We start from the raw sequence: 27,127 nt of genomic DNA, 5'->3' as shown, positions 1-27,127 counted from the left end.
TGAGCCAATAACTTAGGTTTAATTCAAAATGCCAAATTTTTAGCTTCTACTGGAAAATTTGTGTCATAAAATTTTCATATGGTTGCACCATAACTGAATAACTTCTGTCCCTACAGAAGACATCATCTCTGAACCACTTCCTAGCACTAAATGCCATTTTCACAGGTTTGCACCTGTCTTGCCACCACTTCTGGTAAAGAAATACACATCTGGACTCAAGCTTTGTTAAAAACAATAGAACAAGAGAGAAATGAACAATAGAAAAGAGAGAATGGATTAAAGACAGATGGACATTCTTTGTCATTCTGCCTGGAGAGGCAAAGTCATTTCATTGCCCCTTTGAGTCTTTTTGGGGCTTTCCTCCTCAGAATATGGGATTTAACCCCTTACATCTCAGATGTGTGACATCATCCCTTTCTGTCTCTTGGAATCCTGTTTTGTCTCTTTGAGGGAGCCCAAGAGATACCCGTGGAGAAGAATCCTCAGCTGATAGTTCAGCATCCATTTGTCGTTCCTGGGAAGCAGCCATCTTGGAAATGAACCCAGGAGTCCTTGTGATCAAGCCACTCAGCTGCCACCATGTGGAGCAATGGTGAACTGCTCCTGCTAAATCTTGCCTAAATCATAGTTGTGCACAAAGAGAAGATAGTTGTTTTAAGCCATGAGTTTAGAAGGACAAGTTACACTGTTCTCAATAGTTTAGAATCTATGGGTGTCTTGTGTTTGTATTCCCAGAATCTGGTGTGGGTACCTCTAGTTTCCATACGTGAGTCACTTCTACCTATGTGAGTATCCGGCTGACTTTGGCTCCAGAGGGGAGCTTTTCATTCAGCTTAGCTAAACCAGAAGTGCTGAGCATCAAATGTATCAGGAGGCAGGTGTATGGAAGCTGATGGAACGTACCACAGAAGGAAGACATCTGCTGCACTAGGAAGAGGGGTCTTTGTGTTTCCAACTAGATCTAAACCCAGAATACTAAGCCTAGAACTTCCAGGCACCTCCAGATAGGCACAGAGAATAAAGCCAACCCAGTGGGGGATGGGATAAGAGGAAAAGAACCAAGACACAATGGCACTGAGCTAGACTCAGCTATGTCTTAGGTCATCTCTACCCTCAGAGAACATGGACCAATAATATTTTTGTGTGTGTGTGTATTTTGCCTGGCCAATTTGAATTAGATTTTTGATCACTTGGCCAGAAGGAATCCCAGGTGCAGAGGCTCTGAATTTTTATGCTGATACCTTCTTCTTTTCAGATATATAAAAGATTATTTCACACAATTTTATATTACAGAAAAATTAAAAGAATTATACTAAGGATATATACATATCCACCTTGTCCAGACCTCCCAAATATTAAAAGTTGTACATTTGCTTTCGTATATTCTCTTTCTGTATAAATACATACATACACACATACATACATACTTATAATTTCTCTGTGTATGTACAACTTTTTTCTAAATGGACTGAAAATAAATTAAAAAGTCAATATTCCTTTGCTCCTAAATGCTTCAGTGTGTTTCCTGAATAGAACATTCTCCTACAAAGCCACAGCATAATTTCCCATCAAAGTTGGGAAATTTGAATTGATAAAATGCTATTATTTCATCTATTAGCTTGCTTAGGGTTTGCCATTTGATCTCAGCAATGCTTTTTTAGCAGGAAGAAGAAGAAGGAGAAGAAGGAGGAAGAAGGAGGGGGAGGAGGAGAAGGAGGAGGAGGAGGAGGAGGAGGAGGAGGAGGAGGAGGAGGAGGAGGAGGAGGAGGAGGAGAAGGATATTATTTTTGGAGCACTTACAACATTCACTGCCGTGTCTTGCTAGTCTGTCTTAATCTGAAACAGTCACTGTTCATTCATAACAATGTTACATGTTTTTTTAAGACTACAGGCAACTTAATATTATGTCCCTTCCTTTGGGGTTGTCTAGAGTTTCCTTGTGATTAGATTCAAGCTATAAAATTTTAGCAAGAAAACAGCAGAAAGTGCAGCAAGTTAAAACAGGAGGCACATAACCTCCTGTGTCCATTACTGCGGATGTTAACCTCGAGCTTTTGATTAAGGTGCTAATTGCCAGCTTCTCTGGTGTAAATGTACGACTTTCTTTTTGTAATGAGTAAGTATCTTGGCAGGATACCTTCATGTGTGGAAATACATTGCCATTCCTCAAACTTTTACCCAGTACTTTTATGAACTTTTACCTCTAACAATTACTGCTGTGGTAGTTAGCAAACAACAGCTTTCCTGCCCCTCTCATTCCTTTATATTTGATCTAATGTAACAAAGAACAGTCCCACACAACAAATCACTAACCAATCCTCCCTCCCTCCCTCCCTCCCTCCCTTCCTCCCTCCCTCCCTCCCTTCCTCCCTCCCTCCCTCTTTTTCCTTCCTCTCAAATGGGATGATAGAACTCAGCTCCATTCAGGGATTTATAATACTTTACTATCATTGGCTTTGATGCAGAAGCCTGGAATTTGCCATGTTTTATAACTCAGGCTGGTTTTGTACTCTTGACAATCCTCCTGCCTCAGCTTCTTGAGTGTTAGGATTACAGGTCTGAGCTGCACACACCATACCTGGCTGTGATGTAATTTCTTCGATGATAGATTTTTCTTTTTCCGTTTTTGTTAGTGAGAGTCCTTTCAAATTGACTTCCATGCCGGATGCTTTTTGGTGAAGGAAATTAAAATTACAACAACAACAACAAGACACACTCAGGCTCTGAAACCAGCTGAGGTTCCCAAGCTTCAAATCTTAGGCCACGTCTCTTAAGCTCTGTCTTCCTCAGTTCTCTCCCATGGAAAATGGGCACAGGAGAAAAGAACACTTTGACGGAGTGTTAAATCAACTTGTGAACAACAGAAAAGCAATCAGAACTGTGCACAGTCCTCAGGTCTGGGCATACCACCAGGTGCTCAGGCTTGCTAACCCTCTGGCTGTGTGGATCGGTTCTGCACTCCTGAGGGTTAATTTTGCCTCACAAATGACTAAGAGGAGACAGTGGGTTATGTCAGAGAAGTGCATGGAAGCCACTCTCGAATGGCATTCGTCTTCCCTGTCCACTCAGGAAAGGATGAGGAGATATGTGCGCCAGAATTCTCTCCTGAGCTCTTGGCAGACGTAACTCAACCAGTGAGGAACTGGCTATCAAATAAACAGGAAAGGCCTTGTTTTGTACCACAGCAAGTACCAGAAAAGGGGAGAATATCAATGTACCCTCTGTCATCTGTAGAAGAATGTGTGTGAGTGTTTACTCCAAACGCCAATAGAATCGGATATTTTTGTATACTTTACTTAGAGCAATGCAATATCTGCTGTGGTGTTTATGATATGAGTATCTACTGATGTGTGCGTGGTATGCATGTTTAGGGGTTTATGTCTGAGATTTAACATTACTTCAAGTCACTACGAATGTGTTTGCCAATTGGATCACATGTGAATTCAACATCTTAAACTTTTTTTTAAAGAAAAACTTTAAAGATCCAACCAATGAGAATTCAATAGCATTCTAGATCTATCTATCTATCTATCTATCTATCTATCTATCTATCTATCTATCTATCTATCTATCTATCTGAGACAGGGTCTTACCAGGTAACCCTGGCTGGCACGGAACTTGATGTGTATATCAAGCTGACTTTGAATTTGAGATCAGCCTGTCTCTGCCTCCCAAGTGCTGGGATTAAGGGCTTATGCTACCATACCAGGCTTAGCATCTTAAACTTTTAAAGCTTAGAACTGACTATGTCTTTCAGCACTTGGAGACTAAACTGTTGTGACTCATATGGCTTCTAACGTGACATAAAGCAATTAGAGAAGTACATGGCTCTCAGATAGTAATCAATCATTAACAGCATTGAGCCATTTCAAAAATGGGTTTAGGCGGGAAGGGACATGCCAGGCACAAAGGTCTGAATTAGATTTGGCAGAAGGACAAATGTGAATAGGTTCAGAAAAGTTGGACAGAACTCATCTATAGCTTCTTCAGCTTCTCTAGCTTAGATTTGCCACTATTAGTGACAGGGAAATTTGTATACATCTCAATTCAGACTCCCAAGGGATCCTGTCTTACCAGATGTCCCTTCCTCTGTACTAGTGGATATTCACACCAGCCAGTCACCAGCAAGGAAGGTTGGATTTGTTCCACAGACATGCCAGTTACTATTTGGAACCCTGAACTAATTGGTCCTTTTCCATACTTCCAGATTTCGCTTCTGCCTCCCTCTCCTCTTAGCATGCCTATATTAGTTTAAAATGTTTCCTATTGCAAACAACAACAACAACAAAACAACAAGAACAGCATAGAGCTTGCTTTGCCCATATATTTTTAAGAGTTGGGATTTGGTACCCTCAAACATAAATTCTGTGATCCACCTGTTCCTGAAGCAACGTGTTATTCAGGGGGTCTCCCAAGAGAGGTCTGAGACAGAAGCTGATGTGCTGGTTAATTTGAGAAATTACCTTGGGGACTAAGAGTGAGAAACAGGAGAGAATAAAACCACCAGAAGAGAAAAAAACCAGGCGTGGTAGCGCACACCTTTAATCCCAGCACCCCAGAGGCAGAGGCTGGTGAATCTCTGTGAGTTCAAAGCCAGCCTGGTCTGTAGAGCAAGTTCTAGGACAGCCAGCATTACACAGAGAAAACAACAAAACCACCAGAAGAGGAAAACCCAAAGCGCGTATGCTAGTGTGATGGTTAGCTGTTCAGAGATGGGCACTTGATCCCCCAGGGCCTTCTGGGTAAGGTAGTAAGTAGAGTTGCTTGTCTCACCTCTGTCAGCTTCTTCCCCTGTTGGTTGTGAGTAACTTATGGTCATTCACTCTCTTGACCCTCTTCAGTGACTGCATGTGGTCATGGAAACTCCTACGGACATCCTAGGCCTAGATAAAGATGCCCTGGAGTAGGAAGTGGGAGAGTTTTGGGCCCCACTTGAAAAAAGATGTCAGTTTGAGCTTTCTTGAACTTTGTAGCCATTCACACAGCTGCAGCTGCATCCTTAATTTGACAGAGAGAATGGCAGACCGTTTCTTTCCTGTTACGGAAGCCAGCGTTGCATCAACTCTGTCCTAACATGTGTGGGAAGCAATTCCACAATGAATACACCTTTCCAACAGGCAAGAACCCACTGAGTAAGCCTGTTTCTATTGTGTTGACTTTGAACAATGCCCATTTTACCTTACCTTACTGAGCTGATTTGAAAAGGCTGAGGTCCTCACTTGGTAGGATGACTCCAGTCACCATATAATGAGGAAATCAGGGCACATGGAGGTCTTCTTAGGGGGATATTGGCCTTGACCCCTAGCCCAGGCTAAACTTTAAGCAAATAGCCAGCCCCAACATGCAAATGGGTCATTTGGGAATTGGGCCCACTCACTCCCTCATGCCCTGACAAGCTGCCTTGGCTAATGTCACTTGGAACAGAGATGAGTGTTCCCTGCCTAAGTCAAAGATTCTGAAGTACTAATAAGTTATTGCTGTCATTTTAAACCACTACGTTTGTCTAATCTATTACGCACCAATGAACAACTGGAACTGGTTTGGGTATCCAGAAGTGGCAGCCTAAAATAGATCACTCTATCTTTGGAACTCGGGAAGGGCAGATTTTGGAAGGACCTTGAAGAAGTGCTTAGTTGGAGCTTAATGACCTGTGAGTATACTAGTAAAAATTTTAAGAGAAAGTAGGGTAAGACTTCCTCAGAATCGATAGAAAGAGGACTTTGCCTATAGTGACATAAAGAATAGACACACACACGCTCAACTAGTGAATATGACAAAGACGAGGTTTGGGAAGAATGTTGGAAGTACTAGTTGGAACAGTGTGCAAGATTTCCTGTCGGCACTTAGATCACTCGGGCTTTTAGTTTTAGACATCACAGTGCTCTTGTGGTATAGGCAACTAAGTTCCATGGTGATTGGTCATGTAGCAACCGGTATCTAGTGTGGGACTCGGAAGAGCAAATTCTCCAGTTGAATACAAACACAAACCATTCTTTCTTATGTTAATAGTTGGGTTTCTTGAAACAGAAATAATAGATTGCATAGCAGAAGAAAGCTCTGTGCCTAAAATTCAAGTACTGTACAACTCCTTTAAATATTTTACTTACTTAGTTGAGGCCAAGAAGATCATAGCCTTAAACACACAGCTTTAGCTTTGAAACTGGGAGTCAAAAGCACAAATAAAGGCTTTCTCTGAAGTTCCCCCAGCTCCATATGGGAACTTCCCCCTGATAGAAAGTAATGGCCCTGATTTCCCTCCACGTAATATCATCAAATGGTGAGGACAAATGGAGTCTTGCCACATCTGTAGCCGAGACATCCGTTGTCTCTGGCTAGTATCTCTTTTTATAGTCCATTTATCCTCAATAGGAAGTATCTTTTTAAAAAAATATTTATTTAGTATACATTTGAACACTATAGCTGTCTTCAGACACACCAGAAGAGGACACCAGATCTCATTACAGATGGTTGTGAGCCACCATGTGGTTGCTGGAAATTGAACTCAGGCCCTTTGGAAGAACAGTCAGTGTTCTTAACCATCTCTCCAGCTTCCCCCACCCCACCCCCAACAGAAATGATTAATGATTAATCTTCCTCTAAAATTGACCATGTCCTTTAATTATAAGCTTCTAAGTCACATCAGGCTCTGAGTGCTTGGTTTTCACTTTTGTGATTCTCTTGTATACCCAGTGTGTATATATATGTGTGTGTGTGTGCACGCACACATGTGTGTTTAATATGTTAGTTGGTCAGCTGTATCCACTTAGGCTAGTGGACTCAATAATTGAAACTTTGAAGGTGTGGGTAGGAAGACTTTAAGAAGAAGAGCTTGCTTCCTCAGCAAGCGTGAGGACCTGAGTATTAAAACCCTTACCTGCATAAAACAGCTGGGCATGGCTGCTTGTGCCCATAATCCCAGCACTGAGGGGTAGAGACAGGCATATTGGATTTTATGGTTGTTCCAAATAACTATCCCTACCAGGTGTTTTTGAGAAGCCAAGGAGATGCTCGCAGAAGCACTGTGAACCTCATCTGTGCGTGATGGGGTCTTGCTTTCTTCCTGGGTCCTGGCGGTGGATGAGGATCCTAGTACCGAAAGCTCTGGTGCTAGGGGTGGAGACGGGGAGAGGGTGATTCTTCTCTTCCTGTTACCAGTTGAGGATTTTCCCAAGCACCATGCTTGTTGTGCTTACGGAAATGTAACTGGGAGTTCTTCACAAAGGACCAGCACTCCCTTCTATCCTGTGGCCCGCTAGGACCAGTCATGAGCCAAATTTGGGCCTCAAGTAGAAGACAACCCGACGACAGGGCCTTGTGTTCATGTCCTCTTTCTCTGTCATTCTCAGTCTCAGAATGTCAGAACCCTTCTTTCCTAAGATCCTGTTATGTGCTTCAACTACCCAGGCATTAAACAAAAAAAAAATTTCCTGGCTGGCCTGTCTCGACGAATTGTCAAATATTTCCAGGCAACTTGGACTCTTTAAATCTCTTAATGAAGCACGGGACTGTCCTCCAAACACGGATAGCTCAGGACGATCATGTCACACTTTACAGGGCTCTGGCCAGTGACAGATAAATGTTCCTGTCTTATGCTAGCTTTTTATTTAATATTTAATTTCATTTTTTTTGGTTTTATGGAGCTGAATGACCCAAACTCCCTCTCCTACCTAGAAAACAACGATTTTTCTATTATAGTTGTAATTTTTCTCCTTGGATGGTTTCTTAGTCTCTCGATTACAGCAGAGTAGACAGTAAATGTGTGCTAATTCTGAGACGATAATTGAGGCGCCTTGTGTAAAAATAAAAATCAGAGCTTCTACCTGTGCTCTGTAGTTTCCCTCTCTCCAGCCTGATGCTTGAATTGAAGATGTAAACATCTTGATCAAAGCTTTCTAGGTGGTTTATCTTTGGGTCTTTGTGATTCAAACCGTAAGCTCAACATTTGTTGTCTCAAGTACCCTTGAAAGGAGAAATACTACATCCCGTCCTCTTACCGTTCCCCTCACCACCACCCCTACCCTTCCCCCACATTTTTTCAAACAAAAGCCTGAACCCAAAGGGCTCACACAGAATTTCAGAAGCCCATGATTACTCTTCAGAAATTAAAAAAAAAAAAAAGAATCCCACATTTGACAGAAATTGTTAAGAGTCTACAATTAACAAATAGATATAGCATTAGTGTTTTTCTAATCAAAATCTATTGTTCTGTGGAGGCTCGGAGCTGTAGTTTTAACTGACAGTGGCTTGCCCTTCTAGGAAGCATGGGGAGAGAGTGGCATGTGGAGAGGTGAGTGAATGTGTGGGCGAGCTCATGTGCTCAGCCCTTACTCTGTAATCTATCAGCCCCCCCACCCCCACCCCCAGAGCAGCTGAACTTCTGCCCTGTCTCAGAGGGTATCAGTGTGCCGCTCAAACTGACCCTTTCTTCTCTTGGATGTCCTCAAAGAGAAGGAGAAAAGAACAGGCTCCTAAGTTCTTGTTGAACCCAAATAATAATTAACAACAACAAATTTATAAAAGGAAGAGAGGGAAAAAAGAATAGGAAAAGAAATCTGTGGGGCACAATATGGGAGCATCTATCTGGTGTCACTTCCAGTAGAGAGGGCACATTCTACCTGGATCTGCTGCAAGAAGCAAAATAAACAACAGAAATTCTCTTGAGGTCTTCTGGGGGTTAAATGATTAACTTGGTCATATAATTTATCTAATGAAGCCAAGGACTTCAAATGTTCTTTGCTGAAACACAGTATGTCAGTGACACAATTTGTGGGTAGAGAGATTAAAAAACAATGGTCTACCTGTCTTTAAAAAAATACCATAGCTACTGCAAATGAAAAAGGAGTCAGGAAAGAGGAATCCCTCGATTCAACTTAAATAACAGAAACTAGTATCCCACACCACCAATTTTTATGCTTCTGGTATATTCTGCAAGAATGTTCCCCAATGTGGTCATCACACTCTGATTAGTAGAGAATGTTGCTAAGCTTCTAAGACCTCCTCCCAAAACCCCGTATGCATGCTAACAATATGTGTACAGGCTTCCTGCCATCCCGTTTAGTAGCAGGGTACAGACCCTGGGCCTTCCCTGGTGGCACCTGCTCAACTCCATCTGAGATGGGTCATGAGGGAGCTTGAAGATTTAAGTCCCTCTGCCAAAGTCTACTCCTCGCCCTTGAAACCCTGCCTGGGGAACACGGCCCAAGTTGATGAGAAAAAGCAAATTCCAAGGCTGGCTCCACTTTTACTCATCAGGACCACAGATCAGGGAATATATATTATAAGCAAGCCATAACTGGCTTATTTTTGAAAATGAACCCTCAAAAACAGATCTCTCTCTTCAACATCATTGAGCTATTTAGCAGTAGCAAGCATTACCCTTGCCTGGAAGGTGAGTTCTGGGTTATTCCAAGGACATATGAACCACAGCTGTTTCCAGCCCCATCCTTTTGCCACACAGATTATAAGATCTTGCTAGGTGTTCCTAAGTCACCCTTGTCTGTATTCTCTGTGACTTGCAAACTCAGACGCCCTGCTCTGGGCCACGTAGCTCACCAATCACTGTTTATGTGATGCTTGACATCTGCCACTGATGTTCAGAGCAGCTCCCTCGCCCAATCTGCCTGGCCACCCTCAGTGTTTCTTTTCTTTCTGACAGAAATATTAGGATAGTGGGATAGGGAGGTCTTATAAGGGTCCATGATTCACCAAAGAATGATACTCCAGACTCAAATAGTATATAAAAGGCAAAGAGTGTTTTATTCTGCAGAAATCTACATGTTGGAATCTACTATCTATCAAGATAGAGGTGCCCAAGTGAGTTCACAAGCCTGGTTTATAGCACATTAGGGGAATTCTGAGGAGGGGTAGGTGACTTTTTTCTTAATCTATTAATTCTATCTCTAGGGACATTTCAGAACCATTGCTGGGGAGTGGAGGGCTGGAAACTGTTGCTAAGGAAGTCTGGAAACTGTTGCTGACCCATTGCCCTGCCTCCGTCCAGGTTTCAGAGCAGCTTCTGATGGCTGGGTAGTTTCTAACTGGCTGCCTGAGGCCTGGGTTGTTTTTGTTTTGTTTTGTTTTGTTTTGTTTTGTTTTGTTTTGTTTTCAATAACTGAGTTGCCTGGACTTGCCCAGTTCTTGGAAACAGAGTTTAGGCCTAGTCTCCTGAACTGCCAATTTGAAGGCTGTCATGGAGTCAGCCTGTCTCAGTCTCATCTATTGTATGACTGGGGTTTCATCTAGACAGTGTGTGATCTAGATGTGAGTTTCTAGCTCCTTGGTAGCATGGGGCCTCCATCTCATGGGCTAACTGCCTGGTGGAGGATGGTGGCCTGAGAAAGACCATAGTAGGAGCCCTCATGAAACCATAGAAATCCAAGTAGAGGTCCTTTTTGCTCAGGTAAGAATTTTACCAAAATCCATGTGTAATTACTAAAGCTATGTTGAGAATCTGGTGGATATGGGCGTATTATCAGGATATTCAGTGCACATTAAATGGGTGATTTGAGCAAGAAGCTAGAGGAGAAGCCGGGGCAAGAGGGTTTAGTAGGAAGGACGACTTGGTGGTCAAGTGGAAATTTTAAGCATGAGACTAACACTAGCATTTAGCAAGAAAAACTTGGAGATGTGTAGAATCAGGATAGCGGAGAGACCTTTCAGGATTGTTTTGGTAAATTGGAGAAATTCCTGAATGAATGAAGGCAGGCATGGGGTGGGAATGGCATCAGGGCAGAGCCAACAGATGTTTTTAGGGTATGCTTCTTCATGAGGGTTTTGTAAGATAGATTACCTTAGTACATGTTTAGCTATTTGTTTTTGATCGAAATATTAGCTTGCAGAGCATTGGTTCTCAATCTGTGGGTTGCAAGCCCTTTGGGGGTCACATATCAGATATCCTGCACATCAGATGTTTACATTATGATTCATAACAGTAGCAAAATTATAGTTATGGGGTATAAATGAAATAATTTTATAGTTGGGGGTCAGCACAACATGAGGAACTGTGTTAAAGGGTGGCAATGTTAGGAAGACTGAGACCCACTGTGAGAGAGGGAAGACAGACCCTCAAAAACTGACAAGAGGGTTGCCAGACCTCTCACCCAGGCTGTGGAAGCAGTGGAGTTGGGGGAACCTCTTCTGGGGCACTGCCTGCAATACCAGTAATACAGCTCTCATGACGAGCTGCCCAGGATGGGGTGAGCTTTTAAAAGTATAGCTGCCTTTAGTCAGCCATGCTCCTGAAAGTAGGACAATTAATAAGCTTGTCTAGAGCAGCCTTTGCCCTCCCTCGGGCGAATAGATGTCTGTTCATTTCTCACTCTTCATTACCCAGCAAGGGATAACAGAGAGGTCTCCAGTTTTAAGAGTGTGTGGAATCACAGCACATTGCCTAAGGAAAAGGGCAAGACATGAGCTTGAAAGCAAAGGAGGTGTGTCCGCAGGCTCAGCCTTCATAAGCCTAGTATCTTGTGACTGTGAGTTTTGAAAGTTTTGAAAATTTAAGCATTTTCATTTTGAATACAGAGAACATGGTATGGGAACATGTTGGAGGTTTTGTTGTGGTTGTTGTTTGTTGGGTTTTGGGTTGTTCAGGATTTTTGTTTGTTTGTTTGTTTTATAAGTTTGCTTTCTAATGCTTGAAGGCTAACAGTTTATATCTTGAAAATTGTTTCCATTTTTTATATTAGACACTTTGTTCCTATTCCACTGAAAAATAAGTATCCTTTGCAGTGGATAAATATCAATTACAGATAGTCCCTATGTCTTAGTCAGGGTTTCTATTCCTGCACAAACATCATGACCAAGAAGCAAGTTGGGGAGGAAAGGGTTTATTCAGCTTACACTTTCATACTGCTGTTCATCACCAAGGAAGTCAGGACTGGAACTCAAGCAGGTCAGAAAGCAGGAGCTGATACAGAAGCCATGGAGGGATGTTCTTTACTGGCTTGCCTCCCCTGGCTTGCTCAGCCTGCTCTCTTATAGAACCAAGACTACCAGCCCAGGGATGGTACCACCCACAAGGGGACCTCCCCGCTTGACCACTAATTGAGAGAATGCCTTGCAGCTGGATCTCGAGGAGGCATTTCCTCAACTGAAGCTCCTTTCTCTGTGATAACTCCAGCCTGTGTCAAGTTGACACAAAACTAGCCAGTACAGGATGAAACCCTGAAGGTCTAGACTGTCAAAGATAGGAAGTACAGCTCCATTAATGATATGCTAATTAAGACGGACTCCCAGCACAGATGGAAAACAGGTAGACTTTGGCCATATTCTTTTATTTCTACCACATTCTCTTCCAGCATTTGGCACATAGCCCGCCCTTGGGATGCAAAACCTTCCAGAGCAGCTGAGGTGATAAACTGTTTATGAACAGGCTGCCAAGCCCCACATTCTCTCCTTTAATGTCCACCCATTTAGAAAGCACTAGATTTGGGTCGTGATTGAATCACAAGGCTTTTAGATCCTTACAGTGAAGGCAGGCCTCCTGTCACTGTATGCAGTTAACTAACCCTGATGGTGCTCCTACGAGTGAGCCCTTCTGAACCCCAGCCAGAGAGCCAAATCCACCCTCATTTCCCAGGGATCCTCAGACCCTTCACCATGACCGATACTGGGTTTCTCTTCCAGCAGGTAGGTGCTCATTCTCTGGGGTGGGGTTGTGGAGGGGAGTGTGTTGTCTACCTTTTAACTTTAAATGTAATTGAATCAATCCTGGCAGGAACATCTGGCCTTGGCCACAGGAGGGTTGGGGGTGGGGTGGAATGGGGGGCTGTGTGTTGGTTTTTTCTTTCTTTTTTTTCTCTCTCTCTTTTTTCGATCCCAAGGGCATGTCTTATTCTAGGGTCAACAAAATAATCAAAACCTAGCCCCCCAGGGGAGGAATATTATGGTTTTCATTTATTTGATCCTCAATCTACTAAACTCCATGCTTTAGTCAATCAGTTGTAAAATAAAGAAGGACCTCACAGCTAGTTTGCACTAGAAAAGACAAACCCTGTGGGCACCTGTACTGGTGAAGTTAGAAAGAGATTGATGGAGCCCAAGTTGGGGGCCAATCGGGCTTCAGTGGAAAATGCCCAGGAGTAGAGAGTGCAGTCACTTATTATTGCCACAAACAGAAACCTCCTTTTGAAATGGTGAGCTGAACCCTAGTTAAACCAGCCTTCCAGCCCAGGCAATGGTCCAGATTGACAGGCTCAGACTGTCAGAAAGGGACAGCGGGGAGGTAATGAAGGGACAGCACTTTAGAAGCCACAGGCCGAGGCTCGCAGAGGGTGAGTTCTGTTCAGAGACACCAACCACTGCCCTGTGACCACCCTGGGCCATCTCCTCAGTGACCCGCCCTTCTCTCCCCTGCACATCACTGGGCCGACCCATCCATTGATCTCTAATGCCTGCCTTGCTTAATGTAATTGGAATGTCAAAGAGTAAAATGTGGTTAGCTGCCGGTTTTTCTCCCTCTCATGAAACTCACCCTTGGACAGAGAGATCAGGCTTTGATGAGAACTGTCACAGGGCTTCCAAAGAACATTTATTTCTACATATTCACAGCGACCATTTGAAGCATTGGGGACTCCAAGTAGAGCAGGATTTAAATTGGAAATACAAGGACCACCCGGGTTCTTGGATATCCATGTGACCAGCGGCTATATGTGGCTTTTTTTTTTTTCAGCCCACTTAAGCTTTCTACCCAGAAGGTCCACAGGTCCATCCTACCTTGCCACCAGCATCTGTCCCATGGTACCTTTGTAAAGAAGAATTTTCTTCCCATGGTCAGGCTGGGGACACCATATTCCCCTGAACAGCCCGAGTTGTTCAGTGCCTGATACACCCCAGTGTTAAAATGTCTTGACTCTTCATTTATGAATATAGAGGTTACCAAAGAGAAATGCATGTAAAATAAGATATAAGACACAGGAGCAGGAAATACCAGACATAAGTGTTCTAGATTCTGCCTCTGTGAGATGGGGAAAATACACCTTCGTTTAGCTGGCTTTGTCTTACATGTAAGCCATTAAAAGAACACTTCAGGAAGTTCAGGAAGGCTGGGGCTAAGCAAAGGAATCTCAGGGAGAGAAGGAAAATGAAGAGAGATGACAGGAGTTTGGAAGAGTAGCCCCTGATTCTGCCTTGGCGACCAGACTTCCGGTCTACTTTCAAGTAGGCCATGCTGACAATGTCTTACAGATATGAGAGCTGTTACTTGACAGAGAGCCAGAGTGGGGCTCCAGAGGCACAGCTGCCCCTACTCACCCCTAGCTCGCAGCCCACTGGGAGGTCTAGAAGTCTGGGACCTTTAGGTTCAAGAACAACCAGGCCCAGAACACTGTGGAAGATTTGCCATTGAAACGGGTAGGGACCTGATCCAAGCATGTCCACCTCAATTCAGCCATAGACTTTGTGTGTATACTCAGTGCTATATATTAGTAGACCGTCCGCAGAATTCATCTTTCTCTGCTTCTTGTGAAGAATAATTTAAGCATGGGATAGGGTTTTTTTTTTCTTCCAGTTTAATTGAAACTGTTCCTGTGAATTTCCAAACATAGAGTAAATTTCATGGTTATGCCATGGTCGGTTACATGTCTGTTATGGTTTGTGTATGCTTAGCCCAGGAAGTGGCACTGTTGGGAGGTGTGGCCTTGTTGGAGTAGGTATGTCACTGTGGGCATGGGCTTTAATACCCTGTCCTACCTGCTTGGAAGCTAGTATTCTGCCAGCAGCCTTCAGATGAAGATGTAGAACTCTCAGCTCCTCCTGCACCATGCCTGCCTGGATGCTGCCATGTTCCTGCCTTGATAATAATGGACTAAATCTCCGAACCTGTAAGCCAGCCCCAATTAAATGTTGTCCTTATAAGAGTTGCCTTGGTCATGGGGTGTCTGTTCGCAGCAGTGAAACCCTAACTAAGACAATGTCCAAATGACTCCTCCAATCACCTCTTGAAGCATGGTATTAACTCACTTAATGCAAAAGGAAGTAAACAGAGGAATAGAAACTCCCACCATCAAGCAGCCAAGGTTTGCAGAATGCAAGCAACCTTCAAACACTGAATGAAGCACAGGAGAGACTCGAGGACCTAGTGGGAAGGATTCCATGTTAAGAGCTTATAGACAACAAGTTTTCATTATCTTCAAAGCCAGTGTCTTACCTGATCCAGGAAGGCCCTTGAGGATGCAAAATAGGTTCCTTACAGTTCAGGAGGAGAGTCTGGGGGAGTACTCTGGGCTGTCAAGAGACAATCCAGTAATGAGCACCAAGTCTTCAATAAAGACAAACAGAATAAAAGGGCCGTGTTAAAATTACCGAAGCCTTGCATAATAGCTGCCTGTGAAGATACTACAGAAATGGTAATGAGTACAACAATAGTCTGAACTTGGAGTGTTTTTATTTAAAAGATTCTAATTAACCAGAAAATGAGCATTAATCTTGGCAACTTGGAAAATAACAACATGCCATCCTATTGCTACCAGCCAAAAGGTAAGAAAGAGAACAAGAAAATCTGGTCTAGGGGAAATAAGTCCTTTGAGAAACTGTCAGTTGGAAGCACCAGCTTAGCTGCGTGCTGAGGCACAGGCTTGCTTTTAGATGGCCAATTTGCAATGGTTTCTTATATTCCACCCTCACCCTCCTGGAGAAAACAGCTCTAGTCAGCTTTTGGCTTTTGTAAGTTTGGCACTTGAGGGAATTCTTGGTTTTACAGAATTTAAACACTAGCAGTGTGTGTGTGTGCAAGTGTGTGTGTGTGTGTGTGTGTGTGTGTGTGTGTTTGGGGGGGTGCTTTTTGTTCCTAGTATCTTCAACACTTAGGAAATCTAGCAAGCTCACTCATCAGCTGCAGGCTGCCTTTAGTATAGCATCTTAGAGATGGGCAAGCTAGATGCCAAAGGCCACCTGAGTAGCATGTTTCTAAGAACCTGGCAAAGAATGCACTGATTCACAGAGGTCACTGTTGCCTCTCTAACAAAACATAGAGGCTTTGGGTGAAAGCTCATCTCATAAGCAAAAGCAGCATATGCTAAAAGTGTATTTAACGTGGCAAACCCACTGAGCCCCACAACCCAGCTCACTGAAACATGGTACCCACTAGAGGCTGGCTGGTAGCTGCTGCAAGCTGTCTCCACCCTCAGAGTCATGCAGTACAACCTGTCATTTGCCTAAGAAAGAATCAAAAGCAAAACTTTGAAGCTGCATGTAGTGCTTATAATCCCAGCAATGGGGAGGCTAAGGAAAGAAGACAATTGATTTCAGGCCAGCTTGGGCTACACAGTCAGAACATCTAAAAACAAACAAACAAACAAACAAACAACAACAATAAAACATCCAAAATACCATTGATACCAAATGTTTATCATTTTGTGCCAATGTAAATTTGGAAAGTCCTAAATGAACCATTTTGAATTAGGGACTATCTGTAATTGATATTTATCCACCACAAAGGATGCTTATTTTGAGTTAGGGTGTACAGGCTAGTTTTGTGTCAACTTGACACAGGCTGGAGTTATCACAGAGAAAGGAGCTTCAGTTGAGGAAATGCCTCCTCGAGATCCAGCTGCAAGGCATTCTCTCAATTAGTGGTCAAGCGGGGAGGTCCCCTTGTGGGTGGTACCATCCCTGGGCTGGTAGTCTTGGTTCTATAAGAGAGCAGGCTGAGCAAGCCAGGGGAGGCAAGCCAGTAAAGAACATCCCTCCATGGCTTCTGTATCAGCTCCTGCTTTCTGATCTGCTTGAGTTCCAGTCCTGACTTCCTTGGTGATGAACAGCTGTATGGAAGTGTAAGCTGAATAAACCCTTTCCTCCCCAACTTGCTTCTTGGTCATGATGTTTGTGCAGGAATAGAAACCCTGACTAAGACACACCCCAACAAGTCGCAATTTGTTTTCAGTTGTGAGACTTGAACCCGGAACTTTGTATACAACAGGCAGATGCCTTGCCACTCAGCTACAGTTCCAGCCCCTTACCCACTCCCTCGCCAGCTACAGGCCAAAGTCTCCAAGCCAGTGTTGTTGGCTCACACTTGGTATACTTTGATGTTCCCAACGGTGGTGGCATTCCATTGAAATGAATCAAGATGGCGCAGAGCTAGGGAAAGCGTTTGGTGTTTATTTAGAAATTGTGTTTATCAGGTAATGTCATCCAGCGTCTCATTTTCTAAGATGGAACTCAAGGCTTATGGTAACTGCCACGAGTCATGTGTTTAAAGTCATTTAAAATGTTCGTGGGGAAGATGCCACATTAATCATATAATTTGGGCTAATGTGAATATTTTTATAGGGTTATTAACATTTCAAAGATGTTAGAGCTGTTTTGGAATTTAAAATTAGATTTATGGATTTGAGGAACACATAAAAAATTAATCTGATTTCTTCTGGTTTGGAATGGAGAATGAGAGAACTGGAGGCAATGGGTTTAGTGAGCAGGCTGGCAAAGGCAATTTAAGAGATAAGAGAGGACGGTAGGCTTTGAGAGCGCCGAGGGACCAGGTGAGATCCTAGTGAAAGCGGTTTCTGGGTGACAGCTCTCCTTTTGTTTTTACTAACTTTAAAAATTCATTCTTTGGGCTACCCATTCATTCTTTGGACTTATATAGGCTTTTTCATAGAGTAAGGTTAGAGGTACGAAGGATCGCAATATTCATATTTCCAAGGGGACAGAAGATTGGAAAGTGTCTCTAGGCTAAGAGCTTTACCATGAGTCCTTGTCACAGTCTGAGGGCCAGAATGGTTTTCCAGTGTTTGTAAGATACAGTTTTAAAAACTCAGATCAATTTTAAAACAACCATACAGCAATTGTAAAATGACATGTTTCTGATGTTACACTGGTATGGTTCTTAATGACAGGAGATTGGAAACAACCACATGTCTATCAACAGTGGAATGAATGGATGAATCAATCAGTCCATCTTTCATAAGCAATGTGCCTCCTAAATGGGCAGCAAGGTACCTCTTCCACATGCTGGCCTAAAGCAAGCTTCATGGCAAAGGGCTAAATGAAAAACCTGGGTGCAGTATGCATATATATACACATATGCATATACACATATATATATGTACATATATATATATATACATATGTAGTTTACATGCACATCCAAGCATGCGTGTGCATGTTTGCATATGAAAAGAGTATGTCTGAAAGCGTGCACACACATAGGTATTTACACAGTAGGGAGATGAGCTGGTAGCATTGGTTGTCCCCCGGGAAAGGCAGTGTCTGGCAGTGAATGCACTGTTTGACTGCACAGAGGTTTTCCCCTCTTCTGAGCGCTGGTTATTTCTCTGACTGTCAGAAACTCCCCAAGACTTTCGGCCATGCTGTGATAGACTAAGAAGGCAGGTGTTGTAGGAATCTCTCTGAGCCTAGGACACTTGAGAGCTCACACAGTCTGGGCTGCTCTTCTTGCTTGCCTCACATCACTGTCACTGTTCCAATTTATTTGGTTTTGCTTGTTGTTGTTGGTAGTGGTGGTGGCGGCGGTGGTTTTTAGACAGTGTTTCCCTGTGTAGCCCAGGTCTGCTTCAACTCATGAACTTCCTTATTCCACTTCCTTAAATGCCCTAACTCTTCTTTCTTTTCTTCCTTTTTTCTCCTTCCTTCCTTCCTTCCTTCCTTCCTTCCTTCCTTCCTTCCTTCCTTCCTTCCTCCCTCCCTCCCTCCCTCCCTCCCCCCCTCTCCCTTTCTTTCTTTCTCTTTCTTTGAGACAAGGTCTCTCTTTCTACATATCTCTGGCTATAACAGACCTCACTCTGTAGACCAGGCTGGCCTCTAACTCATAGAGATCCACCTACCTGTGCCTACTTGACCAGATATAACCAGGAGTCAGAAAGGCATGGGCAGGGGCTGGGGTGGGGGAGATGAGCAGGATTGTTGCAAGGAAAGCATCCTGGGGCAGCCAGAGAGGAACAGCATGCAGCCAATGGATCAGCAGTGAAGACGGAGCACACCTACCTAGAGACTTCCAGGGCTTCCCTGGGCTCATTACTAAAGCCAGAGGTATGGGGCACATGGATTCAGTTCGCTTATCATGGGATGAGTGCTGTGCCTCCTGAGTGCTGGGATTAAAGGCATACTCTAAGATACCATGCCCAGGTTTGCTCTTCTTACTTTAACTTGGACTTCAACCAATTCAAGAATGACCTCAGGAGTCTTGTTTAGCCAGGACCTGCCTATATGGATCCTGCAGGGTTGGTTGAAGCCCTACTTAGTCCCAGAATAGCTTTGCTGGCTCTCGGGTATATCCTGGTCTCTAAGACAGCATTCAATGGGACAATTCTGTTATTTCATATATACAATTCCAGGAGTCCTCAGCTGGGAAAGGAAGTAGGTCACAAGGCAGCTGTTATAATATTATCTTGAACTATTGCCATCCCAGCTTCTTAACTGCCTCACTTTCCCAAAGGGCAATTTGGAGGGAAAGAAGAAAAAAAAAAACTGTGCAGCTTAGAGAGTGGATGAAGCTGCAAACATCAGACTATAACTCACACCTCTTAGGGTTGTTTCAATTCCTGGAAGAGTTTTCTAGTGGTCTACTGCTGTGTGTTGAATCCGGCCAGCCTAAACCTTGTAACTAGCCATGAATTATCCCTTTTTGAGTTGTAATGCAACTGTGCCCAAACTTTGCTCAGCATTTTCTTCTGCTTCCCTGTAGTGGAAGGACCCAGCTTGCCTGGTGGTTTGCATGATTCAGTTTGTCCCCCCTTTGGGTGCAATGTATGACAACCAGGGACAGCTCTTTGCCAGCTCATAGCGTGTATTTCCCGATCGTCACCTGGCCAGGGGTTATTTTAGGACTTTAGGCATTGATGCCATCTTTGACTACAAGGCTAGGTTGCTGCCTGCTGCTCTCTGAGGTGGTTGAGATCTTTTCTGAGTCTTGACACCTTGTCAAGTCTAGGTTCCGGGAGGAATCTGTATCACAAATGATGAGACTTTGAAGAAAGATCCCTTATGGAGCTGTGGACAGGGTTAAAGGTACTGAGGTTAAATGGAGACTGAGGTATCTGGAGGGAAATGTCGGGAGAAGACTTGATAAGTCCCAGGCCTGGAACAGCAAAGGGGACTGGAGTGAGAAGAGCTTGAGCTCAGGGATAGGTCTCCCTCTGAGTCCACACAAACAAGTCAAGGCAGGATACAAACCCTGACAAACCATGGAATGGAAGCGGGATGAGGTAGGGCAGGAGGTAGGGGTGGGGGCATTCCTACCTCCCATGCCCCCCCCCTCTCTCCCTGTACTTTGCTACTCTGTTAGTGCCTTCCATTGACCAGATATAACCAGGAGTCAGAAAGGCATGGGCAGGGGCTGGGGTGGGGGAGATGAGCAGGATTGTTGCAAGGAAAGCATCCTGGGGCAGCCAGAGAGGAACAGCATGCAGCCAATGGATCAGCAGTGAAGACGGAGCACACCTACCTAGAGACTTCCAGGGCTTCCCTGGGCTCATTACTAAAGCCAGAGGTATGGGGCACATGGATTCAGTTCGCTTATCATGGGATGAGCACGAGGTAAGACAATGCCGTCATTGTCTTGCCTTTTGAATATCTACTATTGGCTGCCCGTCCCATTGAGGAATCTTTCTATTGCCCGATCCTGTGAATAATCTACTTACCTTCTGCTTTAAAATATTTTAAAATTCTTTTCCCCCATATTTTAAAATTTGAATTAATAATAATAAAAAAAAAAGCCCTCAAGGTTGACAAGGACCAGGATTGACAGTAACTATGGCTTTTAGAAATCCCTGTTGTCCATTTAAATTTTAATGTTTCTATCATTTGTTCCTCAGTGTAAATTAACAGCCATGGCAGCGTGTGGGGTTTCTTTTCTAAAGTCGAGACTTTAAATTTAATTCAATAGCTGAGATTTACGGCACTTCTGTATTTCACACGGCAGAATCAATAATGTGACTGAAGTGAAGAAGATAAAAATTTATGGTATCTTGCAATTTAATGGTTGAAAAGATGCAATTGGAGAGATCATAAATTGTGAAGGAGTTTATGCTTCATTGCTCCTGATTCAGTGCTTGCTGTTGGAACTTGATTTGTGGCTATTCACAAGGTGTGATTAATGGTGTGATCGATGCTTGCTGCAGCGCACTAAAGCAGTTGTAATGCTCTTCATTAGAATAAATAAAATAAATTGACTGAAGCTTTATAAAAACTGTGTAACATTTAAAATCTAAAATGTCAATTTTTTTTCCCAGTTACAATTTAGGTTTCTTCGGGCAGTTTCCACCTACGGCACATCACTCATTGTCATTCTTTTGGGATGTTATAGAAACCCATGTGGGTTTGGGTTAGCTTTATGCGAAGCTCACTGAAGGGGAAAAGAAGAAGAGTTGAATAGGATCCCAGGAGCTGGGACATTGTGGTGGCTGTGCTCTGTCATGTTCCTAATGTGCATTTTATCCTTCTTAAACACACGGAGTTTAAAGAAATCAAGGCAGAAAATGACCCCTCTGTTCACTGATTTGTCACAAACACAATAAAAGCAGGTCGTGTTCCTTTCTGGAGCAGGTGGGTATTCAGGTGCCTTGGTGGCGAGCACCCACCCTTTAGAAAGCTTTGTCTTCATGGCCAGCTGCTTCTGTTGTATGTGCACACTGTGGCTCAAAATAGGGAGGAGCAGGGAGTCTCCCCGGGTTTGTCGAGAATAAGGTACATATAGGTACTGCCTCCAAGCCTGGCTGGGTATGGTGACTTTTACACAAACACACACACACACACACAGACACACACACACACACACACACACACACACACACACACACACACACACACACACACAGAAATTCTTGCCCATTGGGGAGCTTATTCAGTGCGTTCAAAGACCAGTTAGCTGCCTTTGCTTCCATTTCAAACTCTGAAATTAATACTGCCAGTTAAAGCAGATTTTTGGTACATCCTGGAGAGGGACATGGTCTTTTTGCTTGCTTCATTTTGTGTGACTAGTTTGTCTTTTCATGGTAAAAGTCACCAGCTAGTGACCAGATTTATCTAATAGACTCAGTTGGCTACAACTGACTTATGGGGGCTCCAAGCCACCAAGAGATCACAGACTGACTGCCATGCCTTGCATCTGGAAAACTTGGAAGGGTGTTGGTACTACTCAAGGAGAGTCCATAAGAACGAGTGTAGAAAGGTCTGATCCGTCAATATCAAGGGCCTAAAAGGACAAGACATAGGGATGAGCCTCCCTGTCATTGGCTTTTAACAACCACACCGAAGTTCTAATTGCTGTCACCCTGGGATTCTCCAGGAAGATGTAGGTGGAGAGATGCAAAGAGGTGGCCAATCCAGGTTAGTTCTCAACTCTGGGCTATTAATGGATTTTTTTTTCAATCCTAGGAAAGAGCCTTCACTCAATCTCTGTCTTCAAAATGATAAAGTGTTTTGATGTAGCAGAGACCTGACTTCCTAAAACCAAGTTCTCTATTTTGGCCACCTCAGGTGGATGAATTGCCTTCTGCATTGCTATCTAGAAGCTAAACAGGAAAGGAAACTGTATCAGATTCCCCAGTGCTTGATTGGACATGTATTCCAGGGAGCGGGACTTCCTGTGTCACTCATGCACATGGGAGCTGGAGAAGGAAGACAAAGAATTCTCCGATTTAAAGAGACAAAGGAGAGAATAGTGAGATTCAACCAAGCATGGGTGAAACCAAACTGCTTAGTTCTGCTCAAGGCTGAATATCTTAGGGTGCTGACAAACACACATGAAGCTGGAGATGTGGGAGATCCCTCATGGGATCCCCTTGAGGAGTGTGCTGTGTATAGCATCATGCGTGAGAGTTGGTCTTAGTTGCTATATGGCTAGATATAGATATAGATATCAAGGACGGGCCAAATCACCCTTGTGTATCTGTGGGGACATTTCCAGAGAGGTTTGACACATGTGGGGTGGGAGTCTGAAATCAACTGGGTGGGGTAGAGAAATCCAGCACAACTGTGTGCCCTAGGGATCATTGTGCTAGTTTGGGGGGGCTTTGGTCAAGCCTTCCAGCAATAGATACAGTAGCTTTGGGAACAAACAGGGTAAGAAATCCTAGTCATTTATTTGGAGAAGGGAGTGGTGGGTTTTGGCAGGAAAATCCCAGATACAGTTTATAGAAAAGCAGGAACATTTGACAAGTTGAGGGAAATAGAGGACTTTCTCTAAGCCTGTCTTCTTACCTGTTCTGTGGGCGGGGTGAAATGGGGAAGACATTCCCTGGGCTTTTCTTTAGCTCTGTACCCCTCACTATCCTCCGATTTCTAGATCTACTAAGCACTGCTCTACTACACAAAGGCAGACTTGAGTCCCTTCGCTTGCCAGAGTGCTGCCGACAATTGGCAGGTCTCTGGGCTGCCATGATGGGCATTCTCTAAAAGCTGGAACTTCTTCCCATGGTGAGATAGCCACAGCCCTTCCTGGGAAGGCCCTGCTGGCCATTCTTGATCACTAAAATCTATTCCCTTCTTCCTCTGACCACGGTGTGCCCCATTGACTGCCTCTATGTATGCCTTCCCAAGGACCACACTTGACTCTCAGGACACAGCCAAGGGAAAAGTCACTGCTGTTGGGTCCACATGAATGTCTGGAGAATGTGGAATCTGAGAAACGCAGAGAATGAATGACAGCAATGGTGATGTACACTGGAGCTCAGAAAGAAGCAAAGGAAGGTGGACACAGACAGCTCTTGTTTTGGAAGGTGTTACCTGCAGTGAGGTCCTTTTTTTTCCCTAGTCATCACTCCATTTGCCAGTCTGTCTGAAAACCCCCCAGAGATGGACTTGCATGATAGGTCATACATTGCTGTGACTCAGCCCAAACGCAAACCAACAGTTCACAGGTGATTCTTGCTTTTCCTAGCCCCATGTCTACCATTCCAGAACAGGATTGACTTCTACACTTGTGGGGTCTGTTAAAAGTATTTGGGGCTACCCTACCCCTCTACTCCTCAGCACTCCTTAGCCCTCAATGGAAGCCTCAACATCTAGCAATAAAAAGAATCACCTATCCTTTGTTTTGAAGCTTTCGGAGAACACAGAGTCGATTCTGACCTGGAGTCCTGGAAGTGCTCACCTCTGTTTAGGGTCCAGGATGGAGCTCCAGAAAGTCTGCGTAGCTTCCCCACAGCAAATCCCAGGGATGTGATATTTTCTGTGTGGCCAGGACTTTGGTAGGTCATCTTCACGGAAAATTAAAAGTTTAGTTTCAAGCCTTGCATTATAATAAAGAAAAGGGGGCTGTGTGGCATCTCTGGCTAAAGGATGCTCTTCATACTCCAGTGTAGGTGAAGTGGGGCAGAGGCCATTCCTTCCTTTTTGCCAAGTTTTGACAAAGGCAATTGTTCCAAGATGAGGAAGTACGATGCTCATACGTGAAGGTGCCTACTAGACCTGAGAATGATTAGTGATAAAGACTCATGGCCACCAGGTCACCCCCACCTCTCTTTTCTCTCTTTCTTGTTGAATTATGCCTAGAGTTGTACAGACTGTTGTGGAAATAATGATATATATATATATATATATATATATATAGAGAGAGAGAGAGAGAGAGAGAGAGAGAGTACTGAAGCGCTTCCAAGTGCTTTCCTGTGTGGGATCCCTCAGTGACTGGGCACGCAGTCTCTGCTGGTTGATTAGACCCCTTCTGCAGATGGGAGGCTAGAGCTTGTCTATGGCTCGGTGTTGGTGTCCCAGGCAGGCCATGGCTGGCCGGAGATCAGTGAGTCTCCCCAGATCACCACTTCCCCATCTAGCTTAAGTGTAGCACCCTGTTAGAGCCCTTCTCTGGCTGTGTTGAAGGTTTCACAGAGCAGAGGCACAGACAGCTCTGCCTTTTACAGCTCTGGACACATTCTCACCAGAAAGCCTGAGCTCACTCTGGAACCAGCCACCTTTTAATCCAGTGTCTCCTGAAAGAACACGTCAGTTCCTCCTCTGAGATGAGGTGATAGTTCATGGCGAACACTGTCTTGCTTCCTTATAAATCCGTCACAAGTTAGGGGACAGAAGGAGAGAATAGTCCCCAAAGCATTCCTGCTTTGGCAGTTTGGACGTACCAAATTTCTCTCCTGCTGTAGTGCCCACATACCTTGAGGAGCTGGTCCACGTTTGGGAGTGGCAGCTGCCTGTTCTTGTGATTTCTTTCTTTGTGGCCTGGTGCAATAGAATCTTCCAGGGTCAGAGACGGAGCTCAGCTATAGAGGATGAAGCCGTGAGTTCTCTTTCTAGCACTGTATAAAGAGGGTGTAGCAGTGCATGTCTGAAATCTGGGGGGGGGGGTAGGCAAGAAGATACAGAGATCAAGGTCTCGTCCTCAGCTGCAGAGGGAGGTGGAGGCCAACTTGGACCAGAGACCCTGGCATAGAAAAGCAAGAAAGATAGGAAAGAAGGGAAGAGGGAGGAAGGAAAAGAAAATGGAAGAGGGGTGGAGAAGGGAGGGAGAGAGAGAGAAGACAAAGAAAACAAAGGAAGGAGAGAGAGAAACGTTGTCCCTGCGTCTGTTCTCACATACCATTTGTTCTAGAAACGAAATTTAAGTTCATCTTGTTAGCATCTTGAGCTACCTACATTTCAGTGACCCCCTTCCATAAGACAAAGTGGATATATTTATCTCATCAAGCAACAGCAGGGTCAAGGCTGCCAAGAATTCCTCCGTTTTCTGCTTCTCGGAGTGGCCAGCTGATCACCGAGGGCAGGGACCCGAGTGAAGGCGGCTTTAGTGGTGGTGTTCAGCCCCACAGGCATAGAGGGCTGTGCTCATTAAGTCTTCCGGTCCCAGGAATGGCTGGAGGCCTTCTGGGGAAGCTGCTTAGAAGATCGCTGGGGGACTCCTGCTGTTACCCTGAGTTGAGTTTCTCTCCTTTTTCTCCCAGTTATGCCCTTATTAGAGAATCCTCTAAAACCAGGAGGAAGGAGAGGCGAGCTTTCTGGCTAGCTCACAGTCCTCCTGCCGCTCATTAAGGCCCCTTGCTCAGTGTGTTCTGTGATGTGAACTTGTGAACTCGGTACTGCTTACTTCGCCATCATTGCGAAATCAGCACTTAAAGCTATCAAGGACCCAACGGCAACCAGCTCTCAGGAGGCCGGAACAAAGGCGCCTGCCATTGTACTCCGGGGCTACTTGCTGCTTTCTCTGGCTCATGGTTGATGGTATTTCAAGGAATAGGAATTGGACTATGGGTTGCATTCTTACCCGTCCTTGAGCTCCATGTATCATGCGCAAAGAGAGCCCTTGTGCTTTCTGAAATGAATTCTGAGCACTTAGGAACAGGGGACTGGGTTTTACAAATCAGTTACGCTTTGAACCGCTAGGAAAACCCTCAAGATTACGGTGGCAAACAGAGCCGATATGGGGGGCAATTAGAGACAGAATGACGCAGGAAGAAGGGTGAAAGGATTCTCGCTTAGGATAGCTCCGAGGACGCGATGGGGCTGGGGACTGTTTAGTAGCGGTAGAGATGGGAGAGGACGTGTTACCTTAGAATTTTACTCTTGTTTGTGTGACTCACTCAGATCTTGGCCCCTTCTTATCTATATTCCTCTTGTACGTTCTCAACACAACGTTTTTTTGATGGTGGTCTGCACAACACATTCCCCCCCCCCAACCTTAGGTTTCTGCTGGATGACAGTGTTATCAAATTATGCAGGCTCTCCTAACTCACATTTATCATTCACTGAGTTTATCAGACAGCTGGGGAGTCAGACACAGCTATAAGATATTTCATAAACAAGACACTGACCTACTCTCTTTAAGGTGCCTTTGTCTATCTCAATACTTTATACAATGCTCATCCAGTAAAATCCAAAGAGAACAGACAGGGATGGAGAGAGAAATGGGAACAGAAGAGAATGGCTGCATTTGCTCACACAGCTAAGACAACCTTACTCTCTTCATTGGCTGCATCTTACCTAGAAGACATTGAGATATCTCTCTGAGGATGTTTGTCCAAATACTTCTCTGAACTCTATGAGGGCTTGTTGGGTAAGCCATGTTGAACATTTTCCAAATGATGGTGCTCATGTATGCTTGGATGCTAAATTAGCATATCATAAAAGGTGGGGACATATCTTCTTTCTCCTCCCTATTTGTCTGGTTTGCCGTTTCTGTGCTGGTACATAACAGTTTCTCTGTAGGTTGCTTACAGTTCAT

General features: G+C 44.2%; 1 long non-coding RNA gene across 1 annotated transcript; it reads right to left on the bottom strand.

Moving 5' to 3' along the window:
- On the bottom strand, positions 1-25,959 carry 8430437L04Rik (RIKEN cDNA 8430437L04 gene). Its single transcript, NR_040503.1, has 7 exons — positions 25,490-25,959; positions 25,067-25,244; positions 24,053-24,158; positions 15,149-15,225; positions 4,774-4,898; positions 2,579-2,668; positions 1-617 (listed from the first exon to the last, which is right to left on the bottom strand). It is a non-coding gene; the product is annotated as an RIKEN cDNA 8430437L04 gene (long non-coding RNA).
- Positions 25,960-27,127: the final 1,168 nt, after the last annotated feature.

The sequence above is a fragment of the Mus musculus genome, chromosome 2 (assembly GCF_000001635.26).
Source record: "Mus musculus strain C57BL/6J chromosome 2, GRCm38.p6 C57BL/6J".
Lineage (NCBI taxonomy): Eukaryota > Metazoa > Chordata > Mammalia > Rodentia > Muridae > Mus > Mus musculus.
The sequence above is the reverse complement of the archived record's forward strand: the minus strand, read 5'-3'. Positions and strand labels throughout refer to the sequence as shown.